Source organism: Megalobrama amblycephala, linkage group LG15 (genome assembly GCF_018812025.1).
Source record: "Megalobrama amblycephala isolate DHTTF-2021 linkage group LG15, ASM1881202v1, whole genome shotgun sequence".
Lineage (NCBI taxonomy): Eukaryota > Metazoa > Chordata > Actinopteri > Cypriniformes > Xenocyprididae > Megalobrama > Megalobrama amblycephala.
The window spans coordinates 22973189-22987984 of NC_063058.1; the positions used below are offsets into that span (position 1 = coordinate 22973189).

At 36.2% G+C, this 14796-nt stretch overlaps 1 protein-coding gene across 3 annotated transcripts in view; it reads right to left on the minus strand.

Annotated features, from left to right (window-relative positions):
• grm8b (glutamate receptor, metabotropic 8b) overlaps positions 1–14796 on the minus strand; it is a 205872-nt gene that overhangs the window by 59610 nt on the left and 131466 nt on the right. The window lies entirely within an intron of this gene.

Below are 14796 nucleotides of genomic sequence, written 5' to 3' on the forward strand. Positions count from 1 at the left end.
GAAAAGGAAATGATAAGAGGAATTGAACAATAGAAAAAGAAATGAAAGGAAGGGATGTGATGAAATAAAACATGATAATGGAGACAAAAGAAAGATAAATAGAGAAAGGAGGAGGACAGAAAAGATAATAGGATATTGCAAATGAAATTGAAAGCAGAAGAGAACAGAAAGAGAGAGAAAGACAGGACGTGAGAAGGTCAGAAAGCACGGAAGGAAGGATGAAAACACCAAGGCGGCAACGGAAACTTATTCCATTATAAGATGGACAGGGACGCACATAGATTAGATACAGAGGGACCAGAGAACAACAAACAGATTCTGTGTTTCTCTCAGCGGAGTGAGGAAAGCGTGTTTAGATTCAAATGATATCTGATAGTGTCACCTTGCCCAAGGTGCCTGCGGGAACACGAGGTGATGTCAAACACGTCCCGGCTTATTTACTCGGTCTAATGCAATTCACACACTCTGCACTTGAAAACCTGTGGCCATAATGTCATATCCACCAAAACGTACACAATAGCAATTCAGTTTCCGTATTCAGAGATGCGGCAAGAAAATTGTGACAAGTCCTGTCGTCAAGATCTGATCAGGTCCTTAATACATCCCAGACACTCTAACAGTCACACTAATGGAGGATTCGTGCTCGCTGTCTCTCACCACAAAACAAACTATCTGCTCTCCAGGTTAATTTAAATCCTCACCGGCAATATCATGTTGTCAGGGAATTTCCAGCAAGGAGCATTTGATATGGAAACAGGCCACTGCTTGGCGTAAAGTGTGGCTATAATAGCCCTCCATCTTGTCTCTAAGCCCTCCATTACAGCATTAGCACTTCACGACCTGAGTTAAACACTCCAGTACCCCTCCAAATTCGTGCTCTCGCCACTACAGTCCATTTAATGAACAGCTATGGTGGCCCCATCCGGAGAGCAGCTGTGGAAGCCATCATGATGCCCAATTCACTCGAAGACACCCAGTGATTATGCCGAATGGGTGTCCTTTCAAGGATAAGCGCCATCGTCACGCTTTCCTTAATGGTGGCTGTTCTCCTTTGTTATCAATTCAGTCATCATCATGTAATTGAGATGCTGTGCGGTGATAATGTCTGCTGGTGGGGCGTCTTCATGGGGCACACTTCAAGATGTCATGTCTGACTTGAGAGTGAGGCTTATTAGGGGAAATAAGATGCAACCTCACAATATCACTGCTGCCCTTGGAAAAACATCCACCCATTTTCCAAACCTTGTGCTCTGTAGGATCGTGGGGATGCTGGAGCCTAACCAAACATCTCAGAGTGTAAGAAAAAAGGTACTAATATGCACCTTTTAAAGGGTAAATAAAGTACAAATGTGTACCTTTCGAAAGAATACCGCCCCAGAGACAGCTTTCGCACCTTTTTTTCTGAGAGTGAAAGATGGTCCAATTCACCAATTCTGCATGTTTTGGGATTGTAGGAGAAACTGGAGCACCCAGAGGAAACCAGCATCAATATGTGGTAGAACATACAAACTCCACACAATTCAGCTGAGACTCGAACCAGGGACATTCTGGCTTTGAGGCTACAATGCTAACCACTGAGGCCAATTTTTATTTCCCCAAACACTATCAGTCACTAGGCCCCAAATATGATGGTGCCCTTCCTAAAATATAAAGGCAGCGATAAAGCCTATTTATACTGTGTGGGAAAAGTAGGCAGGATTTTATAAAGACAACAATGCCAATTTATCATTATTTTTTTAAAAATATGGGTGTGAACAAGTGTACCCAAGAGTCAATAATTCCTAAACAAACCTTAGAAATTCACAAAATTAGGCAAGCATATGCGACTGAATCTAAAAAGCATACAAACTTTTTTGGAGGTCTGGCGATATGTGGCGCTATAACAGTTAAAAAGACTATATTTCTATAATAAATTATCTGAAGCTGCTGAAAATGGCCTTTTCATCCACGACTTGGGTATTCACAAGTTTGCTAAATAATACTTAATATCTTTTTACACATGTACTTAAAAGTCTTAAAGTGCTTCAACCCCGATAATCGCTGCATAATTACTATGATTAATAATAATAACTTGCAATTTTTATAGTTATTTTATTATAGTATTTTCTTCAAACTCGTTGATAGGCACTATAGCACCTCTTTGAGTCCCCCAAGACTTTCTAAAACACTCAACTGTCATTGGTCAGAAAACAGCAAACAGTTCCACCCCAATCTCACACCATTGGTTGAGCTAACGTTGCTATGCTGGCCTGGTCAGATTACTCAAACAAACATAGTGATGTTTTGAAAACACCACAGAGACACAGTGTTTATACTTTTCAATGAAAATCAACCAACAATTGGCTTACTTAGAGTATAATGCTTTTAACATTCAAAAAATCTTTAGAAAATGCCTTTAAACATACATATAAAAATAGTTCTTAATAATCCATTATTTATTTTGTGTGTGCTATGTATTTTTGTGCTTGCATAGATATTGCATCATTAGCTTAGCAAACATGCTAACACTAAACTTTACAAGATTCAGCTGTATATTTTGCTGGTTAAAACTTTCTACATGAATCACTTATAAAATCCCACAAGCTTTAGGATACTGACTTAAAGCCTGTTCATACCAAGAACGATAACTATGAAGTTTTAATAATCATTCTAATTCCATGAGAATAGCGAAGTCCACATCACAGCTATAACGATTATGGCACAGAAGTATGATATTGTTAGAATCTTTTTTTTTTAATCAAGCTGATGAACAACAGCCAATCAGAATCCACCCTCAAGCATTTAAAGTGGCAGACTGTAGTGCACACTTATAATAAACAGAATATTATCATCTTTTTGTGTGGATGCTAATATATCTACAGTTACCATTCTTGGTGTGTGGTTAGAAGGAAACTCCCTGAAAGTTTTGTAACAGCACTTACATTGATGAGTCATTTGAGTATAGTTCATCTGATGTTCATAAACAAACACTGCATTATCATCGGCCATGTCATTCACCTCTGAATCTGCTACACTCCGGGCTTTCGCCTCTCATAAAATATTCAGACAGGCCGTGACACCAGAATCAGAGAACTCTGTATAGGTCGGCGGCCATGTCTGGCAAGGAAGCTCATTTAAAGCTCCTTGGGTCAAATCCGCCCGAGGCATTAAGAGTTTGTGGTTGCATTAGTCACACCGTTGTGTGTGACAGAGGTACCAGAATCACAATCTTAAACAATTTATCAGCGCCTGTGGCGTCTTGTCTATTGTCAGCAGGAATGTCACTTGTTCGATTAAATAATCAGACAACAACACGATCCATATCTCATATTACTCAACAGTGGAGCAGCTTATGAAATCGAGTTTAAGATGTCTGTGTTTCTTTAAGCCTGTGTTCGAATTCAAAATAAGACTAAAGTATTTAAATGACAGATTTTATGTTTCATGGTTCATAGTAATTAAAAGGAAAATGGTTGTGCTTCATTTAATGGCAGGAGCTGAGAAGCATTCTGGATGATTAATAATACAATTTTTGATCATTTTCCCATCAAGCTTAAAAGGCAACATAAATTAGCAGATTGTGCCAGCTGTGAGCTCAGTGTTGACATTTAATTCAGCAGCTGTAGTTGGCATACTACAAAAATTGTTTCAATTCAGTAGAAAGAGAGTCATTTCTTGTTGAAGATATCGCAATGAATGAACCACTGAGTATGACCAGTGAAAAGTGCACTAACCTTGTGTCTTATCACAAAAGATTTATGTGAAATGTCTAGAATTTCAAATTCAAAACTATAAAATATACCACAAAAAAAAAAAAAAAAACTAATGTCTCATTTTTTGGCTCTTTAAAATTTTGTTTAGCTGGTTTACAATTAAATGTGAAATTTAAAAAAATCTCTAACATCATACAATAACTGATATGGTATTGATTTATTGTGTCAGTTTATTTTTAGTTGATTTACAATTAAATGTCAAATATCAAACAATAATAAAAAATAAAAAAAACGAATATAACTTTGTCCATATATCGAACGCACTTGCACGTATATGTATGAAACTTGATACACATATAGACCACATCGGGCTGAACAACTTTTGCGCTCTAAGTCATACACCAGCCCAACAGAAAGTCAGCTATTATGGGTTGTTTGAAAAATGCATGCTCTGGAATTTGATATACTTCTCCCAGGCCTGCGAAAGGATTCTTGACATCTTAAATACTGTTGCCATGGCAATGCATCAAACTTTCATATTCTTTTTAGATGCTTTTGAAACTCTTTGCATGCTTCAAATTGCATGAAACTCGACATATACATCAGAGCTTTCAGTCAGTAGACATGGGCAAAGCCTGAGAAATTTTCAGGGAGGAGGGGCTCTATAGCACCACAATTTGACAAAAGTGGGGGAGGGGGTAGTTTTACCTACAGTCACCAAACTTGGTAGATATATTGGGTTCATTGAGCCAGACAACTTTCAAATTTACAGTCATTAGCTTAGCCCAATAGGAAGTCAGCTATATTGGTTTGAATGTGGATTTTTTTTTTTTTTTTTTTTTTGAAAAATCAGACTAGAGGGTTTATACCATACTTTTTCAACATGATGACAATACATTGAAGATGTTAAATTGTGAACGGATATTTGATATATTGAACGGTGTTGCCATGGTGAGGGATTAAAGTAATGTCAAAAAAGGGATACAGGAAGAGTCTCATATCTTCTAAACAATACATTATACACCATTTATTTCAAAATAAAATAATACAAATATTAGAAATAAACAAATTTTATTCTATGTTTTCAATTCAAGAAGTAGGCATATGTGTAAGTTAAAAATAGGCAGATTACTGCCATTTGGTTAAAATAAATGAATGACAAAAATCAAATTTCATACACAGCATAACCACTAGATGGCAGCTTTTAAAGAGATTTCTTAAAAGGAATTCTTAAAAAGGGTTGTGCAGTACCTTGGTCTCACTTGGTCCTTCTCTCTCTCTCGCTCTCTATCTCTGTGTGTGTGTGAGGGAGAGAGAGTTTAACCCTTTTATTGCTGTGTGCTACTGCCTACATTAAAGGATTAAAGGATAAGAAATCTCTTAGGCCTTGTCCTTTTTTTTGAATAACAAAATAAAGGCAAAGAACCAATTCATGAAAGAACCAATTCATGTGTAGGGCACTGACAACATAGTTTTATAATTAGGTTAACTAGGTAACTTAATAATTATGTTAATAAACATAAAAAAAGACCTAGAGATAAATACTGGACATGAAATTCATCTAAATTTAAATGACATCATGGGTGTGGCTATTGTGGCTTGTGGTCATAGTGGAACCAGCTGCTGCAGTAAATGTGGCAAATTCAAATGATTTTAAAATAGTCTTTTTACATTTACCCAGTTTAATTTGCCCGACGTCCACTGGGGTTGGGCCCATCATCGCTGCTTGCAGCTATACTTTTTAGTTGGTTTACAAATAAATGTAAAATATCAAACAATAACTAAAAAAAACCCTCTAATATCGGCCTATAACCGATATGGTATTGATATATTGCGCATCCCATACAGAAAATGTTGTATTTTTGGTGTTTTGCATAATTAAACCCTATACACAAAGTTTAATTTAGCTCAGCTTTCAGACTTCTCAACTTTTTAATGAGCAAAAGTTTTCCTTCATGTCACACATAATCCAGTTAAGAGACATTAGGCAGCCTTTAAAATATTAATGCAATCAGTGCCAAGTTCGATTTGAAAATAAGTCCCACACTGAAGCCAAATTTTCTTCTCCACTGTTTACTGTTCATTTCATACAGCCTTTCAATATTTTGGCAGAAGTAAGCCTCGTTTTGCTATCACACGGCAGAACAATCTCACCTTTTTTCCTCAGACATGAACACAGCCAGCGTCGCACAAAAAGTGTGCTGAGCGTGGGAGCGAGGGCTTTTGTGTTTCACACGCAAACCATGGCAGCCATTAGCGGTGCGACAGGCATAAGCCGACACAAATGCATACCACACTGTGCATGCGATGAAATGTTTGAAACCGGAACAAAAGCATCTGTGGGAAGAGATACACTCACATCTGTACAAAACACTGTATGTGTATGTTATACAAATCGACTACAGTCAAAGTCGAGATAATTAGCACAAAAAAGTCCTGTGTTAATACGTATAAAAGTCAGTAAACAAGGTTTTCCGCTTTGTCATTGTTTTTAATGTAGATCAATGGTAATGTATGTGTCAATGACAAAATAAATATATCAAAAATAAAGTCAATTTTTAAATATCTATTTTAAAAAGTGTTAAGATCTTATAAATGTACACAGCCGCAAAAGGGACATGATGATGGAAAAAATAAGAGATTGCATTCTCTCAAAAATGTTTTTCGTTCCCCTGAGAAACCCATGGCTTCATGGGGCTTTTTGCTTTTATAAAACGCTTAGTCCATAAAAATATTTATTTTAATATTTACACAGCTATATGTAATTTACAATGGCTTCGAAAGCAGCTCAACCAAGCAAGGACCGTAACTATTCAATTTATAATAAAATATTGCCTTTTCTTCTCATATTACTTATGAATCAATTGTAGAGTGCATCGAATCATTTTACATTTATGACGCTTCCTTAGAAAGCAACTGGCTATGCAGAATCCCTTCTTGTAACATAAAAGGTCAATATGAATTATGGAAATGAACGATGAAAGGTTAAAGTTTCCTCTTTAATAGGAATCAGAGCCTGGCAATGAATCTACTACAGCTCATTTCTAACCACTGGATCAGTAATTACAGGAAAGCTCCATTTAAAACTTGCAGGTAGGAAGTTACAAAGTTTATCAGCATATAACTTGCAATGTTGCCTGGGGGAGGCTGCCTCCTTCTTTTGAAGAGAAAGAGCAGTGGGTTTGTACCGTAGACAAAGACATATCTCTGCCAGCTCATGTCTAAGATCAACCTTTCCGCAGTTAATTGCTGTAGAAAGACACGTTTGGACCGGAGGAGAGGGGCTTCCGTGCTATAAATGAATCTCTGCCACATCACACTGCATTAAGCAGAGGATGCTGACAGTATTAATTTGTACCAAGACTGAAAATGCCACAGCGATCAGTTCAAAGACGTGTGAAATACCGGTATATACCGGTCAACAATGCATAGAGATTTTACTTGAATTTTAAATTTAATCTTCTGTCACCACTTAAATATTACAAAGTAAAATGTTGGTGGCTAAAAAAAAATATTTATATCACATTGGTATTAAAATATATACAGGGCTTGACATTAACACCCGGAAAAAGTGGGTGGATTTCAGCAGTGGCGTGTAACACAGTCACTCCTACTTGCCATTTTGGCGGGTTGAATTTTATATATATACATTTTTTAATTGTAGTTTTTTAAAAATGCATCTGAAATGATAAACTAAGTGCAATGTAGTGTTGTCAAAAATATTGATTTTTTGATACGTATCAATACTGAAATATCTGAAATGCATCCAATACTTATTTTCCACAGAAGAGATACACAATATCAGCTGCACTTTCTCGCTCTCTCATCTCTCCAACAGCGAGTTCACACAGATACCCGCCTCCCCTCACTCACTAGTTTCATTTGCTCCGGATGAATATTGTTGGTTTTACAGGGCTTGAATTTCATGGGATTGCATATATTGTGCATAATTTTACTCATTTTCTTTAGGGTTCAGGTCAGGGAACTGGGACGACCATGGCAGAAGCTTCATTTTGTGCACAGTGACCCAATTTTTGTGTTGGTTTTGATGTTTGTTTTGGATCATTGTCCTGATGGAAGATCCAACCACAGCCCATTATTGGATTTCTAGCAGAAGCGGTCAGGTTTTAATTTTTTATCTGTTGGTATTTGATAGAATCCATGATGCCATGTATCTGAACAAGATGTCCAGGACCTCCAGCAGAAAAATAGGCCCACAACATTAAAGATCCAGCAGTATATTTAACCGTGGGCATGGGGTACTTTTTATCCATGTGTGCACCAAACCCATCTGGTGGGTTTGCAGCCAAAAAGCTCTTTTTTTAATTTCATCTGATCTGACCATAGAAGCCGGTCCCGTTTGAAGTTCCAGTCATGTCTGACAACTGAATATACTGGAGATTGTTTCTGGATGAGAGCAGAGGATTTTGAGGACTAGTTTCATTTGCTCCGGATGAATATTGTTGGTTTTACAGGGCTTGAATTTCATGGGATTGCGTATATTGTGCATAATTTTACTCATTCCCGCAGATTTTGTGCTCATACCCAAAGTGCGCGCATAAAAAGCCACCTCTCAGTATTAAATTGAGTTGTTTTTTGCTGCTTATTGCATGTAAACAGTCATAAACACACAAAACAATGTCAAAATGCCGCTCTTGGCGAGTATTCACGTAAACACAGTCAGTTATGTTTTAATTGAACGTAAACAGTTGAGAAATGTGACAGCAGCCTAATAAACCTGCTGCCAAATTATGAGATAATATTAAAAATATCTATATGGCAGTTTTCCCCCATGGTATCGATGTCAAAATTGTGGCCACTGAAAATGCTGAGTGGCTAATATCTTCGGAAAACCACAGTGGCTGGTGAGCAAAAAAGTTAATGTCAAGCCCTGAATATAACCATTCAAGATTTCAGCAACAATTGAATGTAAATATAAATGAGCTCTCTACTTACAGTGCCCTCCACAATTATTGGCACCCTTAGTAATTATGAGCAAAAGCAGCTTTGAAAATAAATCTGCATTGTTTATCCTTTTGATCTTTCATTCAAAAAATTCACAAAATGATAACCTTTCATTTAAGGAAAATAATTGAAAGTGGGGGGAAACTCACATTATGAAATAAATGTTTTTCTCCAAAACACGTTGGCCACAATTATTGGCACCCTTTCATTCAAAACTTTTTGCAGCCTCCTTTTGTCAAGATAACAGCTCTGAGTCTTCACCTATAATGCCTGATGAGTTTGGAGAACACCTGACAAGAGATCAGAGGCCATTCCTTCACATAGAATCTCTCCAGATCCTTCAGATTCCCAGCTCCATGTTGGTGCTTCTTCTCTTCAGTTCACTCCACTCATTTTCTTTAGGGTTCAGGTCAGAGGACTGAGATGGCCATGGCAGAAGTTTCATTTTGTGCTCAGTGACCCCATTTTTGTGTTGGTTTTGATGTTTGTTTTGGATCATTGTCCTGATGGAAGATCCAACCACAGCCCATAATTGGATTTCTAGAAGAAGCAGTCGGGTTTGATTTTTTATCTGTTGGTATTTGATAGAATCCATGATACCATGTATCTGAACAAGATGTCCAGGACCTCCAGCAGAAAAATAGTCCCACAACATTAAAGATCCAGCAGCATATTTAACCGTGGACATGGGGTACTTTTTATCCATGTGTGCACCAAACCCATCTGGTGGGTTTGCTGCCAAAAAAGCTATTTTTTTAGTTTCATCTGACCATAGAAGCCGGTCCAGTTTGAAGTTCCAGTCGTGTCTGACAACTGAATATGCTGGAGATTGTTTCTGGATGAGAGCAGAGGATTTTTCTTGAAACCCTCCCGAACAACTTGTGGGGATGTAGGTGCTGTTTGATAATTCTTTTTAGCTAATCTCTGCAATTCTCCAGCTGTGATCCTTGGAGAGTCTTTGTCCACTCAAACTTTCCTCCTCACTGTGCATTAGGACGATTTAGACACGCGTCTTCTTCCAGGCAGATTTTTAACATCTTTAGTTGATTGGAACTTCTTAATTATTGCCCTGATAGCGGAAATGGGGATTTTCAATGCTTTAGCTATTATCTTACAGCCACTTTCTATTTTGTGAAGCTCAACAATCTTTTGCTGCACATCAGAACTATATTCTTTGGTTTTACTCATTGTGATGAATGATTAAGGGAATTTGGCCTTTGTGTTTCCTCATGTTTATACTCCTGTGGAACAGGAAGTCACCCTGGTATGCTAAAAAATGTAAATATGAATGGGAATATACTTCAGAGATATTTTACTCATAAGAATTTCTAGGGGTGCTAATAATTGTGGCCAACATGTATTGGAGAAAAACATTTATTTCATAATGTGAGTTTCCTCCCACTTTCAACTGTTTTCCTTCAATGAAAGGTTAGAATTTTGTGAATTTTTTGAATGAAAGATCAAAAGGATAAACAATGTAGATTTCTTTTCACAGCCACCTTTGCTCATATTTACTAAGGGTGCCAATAATTGTGGAGGACACTGTACATAATAAAGAGTAAATCAACATTCTTTTAATTTCAGCGACAATTAATAATAATGTAAAAGTTGTTCAAGAATAGTAGTTTGAGCAACAACTGATCAAGATTTCAAATACATGTCTCATATTAAATAGTAAAAAGTTGCTTTTTCAATATTTGTATAGCACATTACATCAAACTGCTATTCAAAATGTATGCTCGAAATTTTAAATGATAACCATTAACATTAAATGGTAAAATGTTTGTCATATCAAAAGTAACTTACAAGTGAAACAGTAACATGCATGTTTATCAATATACAACACGCTTTTACCACAAAATAAATTTAGTATTTCCGTGAAAAATATTTGAAATTAACTGAACTATGTAAATGTACACTATGTAAATAGTAAAGTGTTGGTCAATATTCAAAATTCAGGACACTAAATTGTTTTTCAACAACAGATTGAGATTTCAGAATAAAAGTCTCTACTTAGTAAATAGTAAAAATGTTGATTTTTCAATATTTATATATCACATTATGTCAAATTGCTATTCATAGTGGATGCTTGAAATTCATGACACTTTATGATGAATCGTTGTTCAAGAGTAATATTTCTGTCATTTTAGCAACAACTGATTGAGATTTCAAACAAAACAGTCTCTACTTACATACTAAATTGTAAAAAGTTAATCAATCAATATTTATATTGCACATTATTTTGAACTGCTATTCAAAGTGAATGTAATCTCTCTATAATCTATAATCTTAACTACGCCTGATCAAAATGTAAAATAACTGTCTAACACTGCATACTGCATAGTAAAATGTGGATTAGTATACGTTTAATATTTATAGCCCATTACAGCAACACATTCACACAACACAGAGAATAATTCATTAATGGTTGTCATTCTGATATTACTGTAAATGCTTCCTCTGAGAAACAAGTATTACTGAATCATAAGCCAGCATCTACTTCCAGATGCCAAACACTGAGGTTGAGGTTCAGAACTGCCTTAAGGTTCAGAGAACAACGTTTGGCATTCTCCTTTGAGAGCCGCACACGGCTTTCTTTACATTAGGGAAAAATAAGAGGACACAATTCGTTCCCATTACACATCCCGGAGGACACGAGTGGGTGCAGAGACAATTTTCACCCAGGACAGGGTGTTTGCATAGCATTAGAACGACAGAAAAGGCTTTCATGTGGTTAATACACAGCGATCTGCTCTTGACTGGTGTTAATGTCTTTTTTGAAGGCTCTGAGAGTTTGAATACGTAACCAGTGCATTTAATATAATCCACGGTTACAATTCAAACAGATGCCATGGACGCATTTTAAAATATCCTACGTTATACCAACCCAGCGGTTTAAATAGATGCAATAAATATTGATATTTTAAAGGCGCGTTCCCTCTCGCCTACTGCTCGCACATTTGCATTCAAATTAGATTACCTAACTTGAAGGGAAAAAAATGGAAAAAGAGCTGTAGATAGTGATTTGAAAGAAGCTCTGCTGCTGAACCTATTGCTAGAGCATTTATATGACAGTACAGCAACAGAAACATCAAGAAACATGTGTTGAAAAGAAAATCAGATTCTACAAGGTCAGGCGTGGCTGCCTTGAGCTGAATTGAAACTATTTCTCTGTATGCTGAAAAGACAGACCAAAGCAACCTTGTGAGAGGTATTTGTTTTATAATTGCGTTGGATTGTTAAGCTAAAAATTTAAAGGTTCTGTTCTCTATGAAAATACATGGTGGCAAATATTTCAGCCACAGTCAAGAATGTCATTTCAACCAAGGCAAGGACACGTCACCGAGTAATCAAGTCATTTCTTATGTCAAAGGAACTAAAGAGAGGTGATGCTCATGCTTAATACACAAATATATTGTGTTTTGAGGGCTCTCAATCAATTAAAAATGTTAATAAAATTAATAACATGGTCACAATTACTATCATATAATATATATATGTATATACAGTCTGTTTTAGTTTGTTTTTTAGTAAAATTAGACTTTTAAATGAACTTTTAAAAAATAAATAAATGTTAATGTTTATTGATATTGTTATAATATATTTTCCTCATTGATATCATATTGCCTACCATAGAGGGTTAAATTGTTACTGCCTTTAGTTATTATTTTTGGAATACATGTAAAAATGCTTAAAAAAACACTAACTTGATGAGATTGACTTGGTTTTAATAAACAGAACATTCATTACATTGTTAATGTAAAAATACAAAATAGAATTGTTTATGGTTTCTTTTTTTTCTTTTTGATGTAATGTAAAGTAATGTTCATTTAACGAGGAAAATGTGACAAGTAACAGACATGAATTTACATTTGATTTGTAAAAAATGAAAAATGAAAAATAACAAAAAAACTGTGAGGTCATTGTTTGCCTCCTCATTTCAGAACAATATTTTGGGGGCTTTTTCTAAGTGTGTGTGTGTGTGTGTGTGTGTGTGTGTGTGTGTGTGTGTGTGTGTGTGTGTGTGTGTGTGTGTGTGTGTGTATATATATATATATATATATATATACACAGTGGGTACGGAAAGTATTCAGACCCCCTTAAATTTTTCACTCTTTGTTACATTGCAGCCATTTGCTAAAATCATTTAAGTTCATTTTTTTCCCTCATTAATGTACACACAGCACCCCATATTGACAGAAAAACACAGAATTGTTGACATTTTTGCAGATTTATTAAAAAAGAAAAACTGAAATATCACATGGTCCTAAGTATTCAGACCCTTTGTTGTGACACTCATATATTTAACTCAGGTGCTGTCCATTTCTTCTGATCATCCTTGAGATGGTTATACACCTTCATTTGAGTCCAGCTGTGTTTGATTATACTGATTGGACTTGATTAGAAAAGCCACACACCTGTCTATATAAGACCTTACAGCTCACAGTGCATGTCAGAGAAAATGAGAATCATGAGGTCAAAGGAACTGCCTGAAGAGCTCAGAGACAGAATTGTGGCAAGGCACAGATCTGGCCAAGGTTACAAAAAAAATTCTGCTGCACTTAAGGCTCCTAAGAGCACAGTGGCCTCCATAATCCTTAAATGGAAGACGTTTGGGACGACCAGAACCCTTCCTAGAGCTGGCCGTCTGAGCTATCGGGGGAGAAGAGCCTTGGTGAGAGAGGTAAAGAAGAACCCAAAGATCACACTTAGAAAAAGCCCCCAAAATATTTATGATTGTTATGTCACAACTATATCTTTATCACACAATCTGTAAAAATTAAAAAATATATTTTTAATTAACCCTTATTTTAAGCAGGTCATATAAGTAAAAAAAAAAAAAGGCTGATGCATTTAATACACATCTAAACAAAAATTATTATTTTGTAAGCTGACCAACTGATTTTCTTCAATAAATGAAGTGGAAACCATTCTAGACTTGCCAGTATTTCTGAATCAATATTTGACATGACAGTGTTTTTTCTTTGGTATTGATTTAATGGTGTTGATTCGTATTGAGTGATAGACAAGGAAAAACATCGATTTGGTGAGGAAAATGAAAGAAGCAGGAAATTTCACTAAAACACAAAGAAAAAAAAACACAGGTTCATTTAAAATAACCCTTCATATTTACTTTTTCACAGTTCTGTAGAGTATCTTGTCACAAACCTCAAAAATCAGTTAACATGAAATCAAGATTGACCTATTTACATTTTATGTTCCGGCCTTATTGTGCACAATTCATTATTATATTGTTTTTATAATATTCATTATCCGGCCATAAATCTAGCACCTTTGCTGAGCTCGTACCTTGACGCAACCTGTGCACCATTTGTCCTTGAGGTCCAGGTGTTGCATAGCACAGCTAGGACTCCACTAAAATGATGACCACTAGCATCTGTGACTCTGTAGTACCAGCCATCCTCTCAGCAAATCCTATCATTTATTACACAATTAGGGCTTTATGATTTTCACAGTGGATTAGTGTCTGTGAATATTAAACCGCAAAAAGACTGATACCAAAATATGAAATAAGTGGCACCGTTTTATCTAGTACACACTACTACTACGCCTGCCGCTCATCTCACTATATGAAGACATAAACACATGAACTTCATATCTAGAGCTGCTCTAAGAATCATTTATGAGCAATTCACCATTTCATTTGATAAAAAACTAGTCATATTATAATAAAAGTTTGGTTTAGTAGCTTACAGTAGAATGTCTAATTTACTTCTTGGGTACAAACATGTTAATCACTGTAAATCAAGAAAACAAGAGATTCAAACAATAAGACTAACCATGTTGAGCTATAAAACAATGATTAGTTTCTGTAGATAGAGGTACCAAAACAGTTGCTCACCTGTGTAACAAAATGCATAATATATAAATGCGTCTTTGGTGTTTCTATGGTTTCTACAGATGTAAAACAGGAAATCGAGGGTAAGGCAGATATGATGTCACTGACAGGCGACGCAATGACCATTGACTATAAAACATGGACGTAGTGTCCATGACATCACCCGTAGGTTTCTGAAGAGCATTTTTTAAGCCAAAAGTGGGCGGAGCCGGCCGTCGCCATCTTTGCAGCGCATCACCACGTGTCACTCCCGGGTAACCGGAAATGGGCATGCCTGGT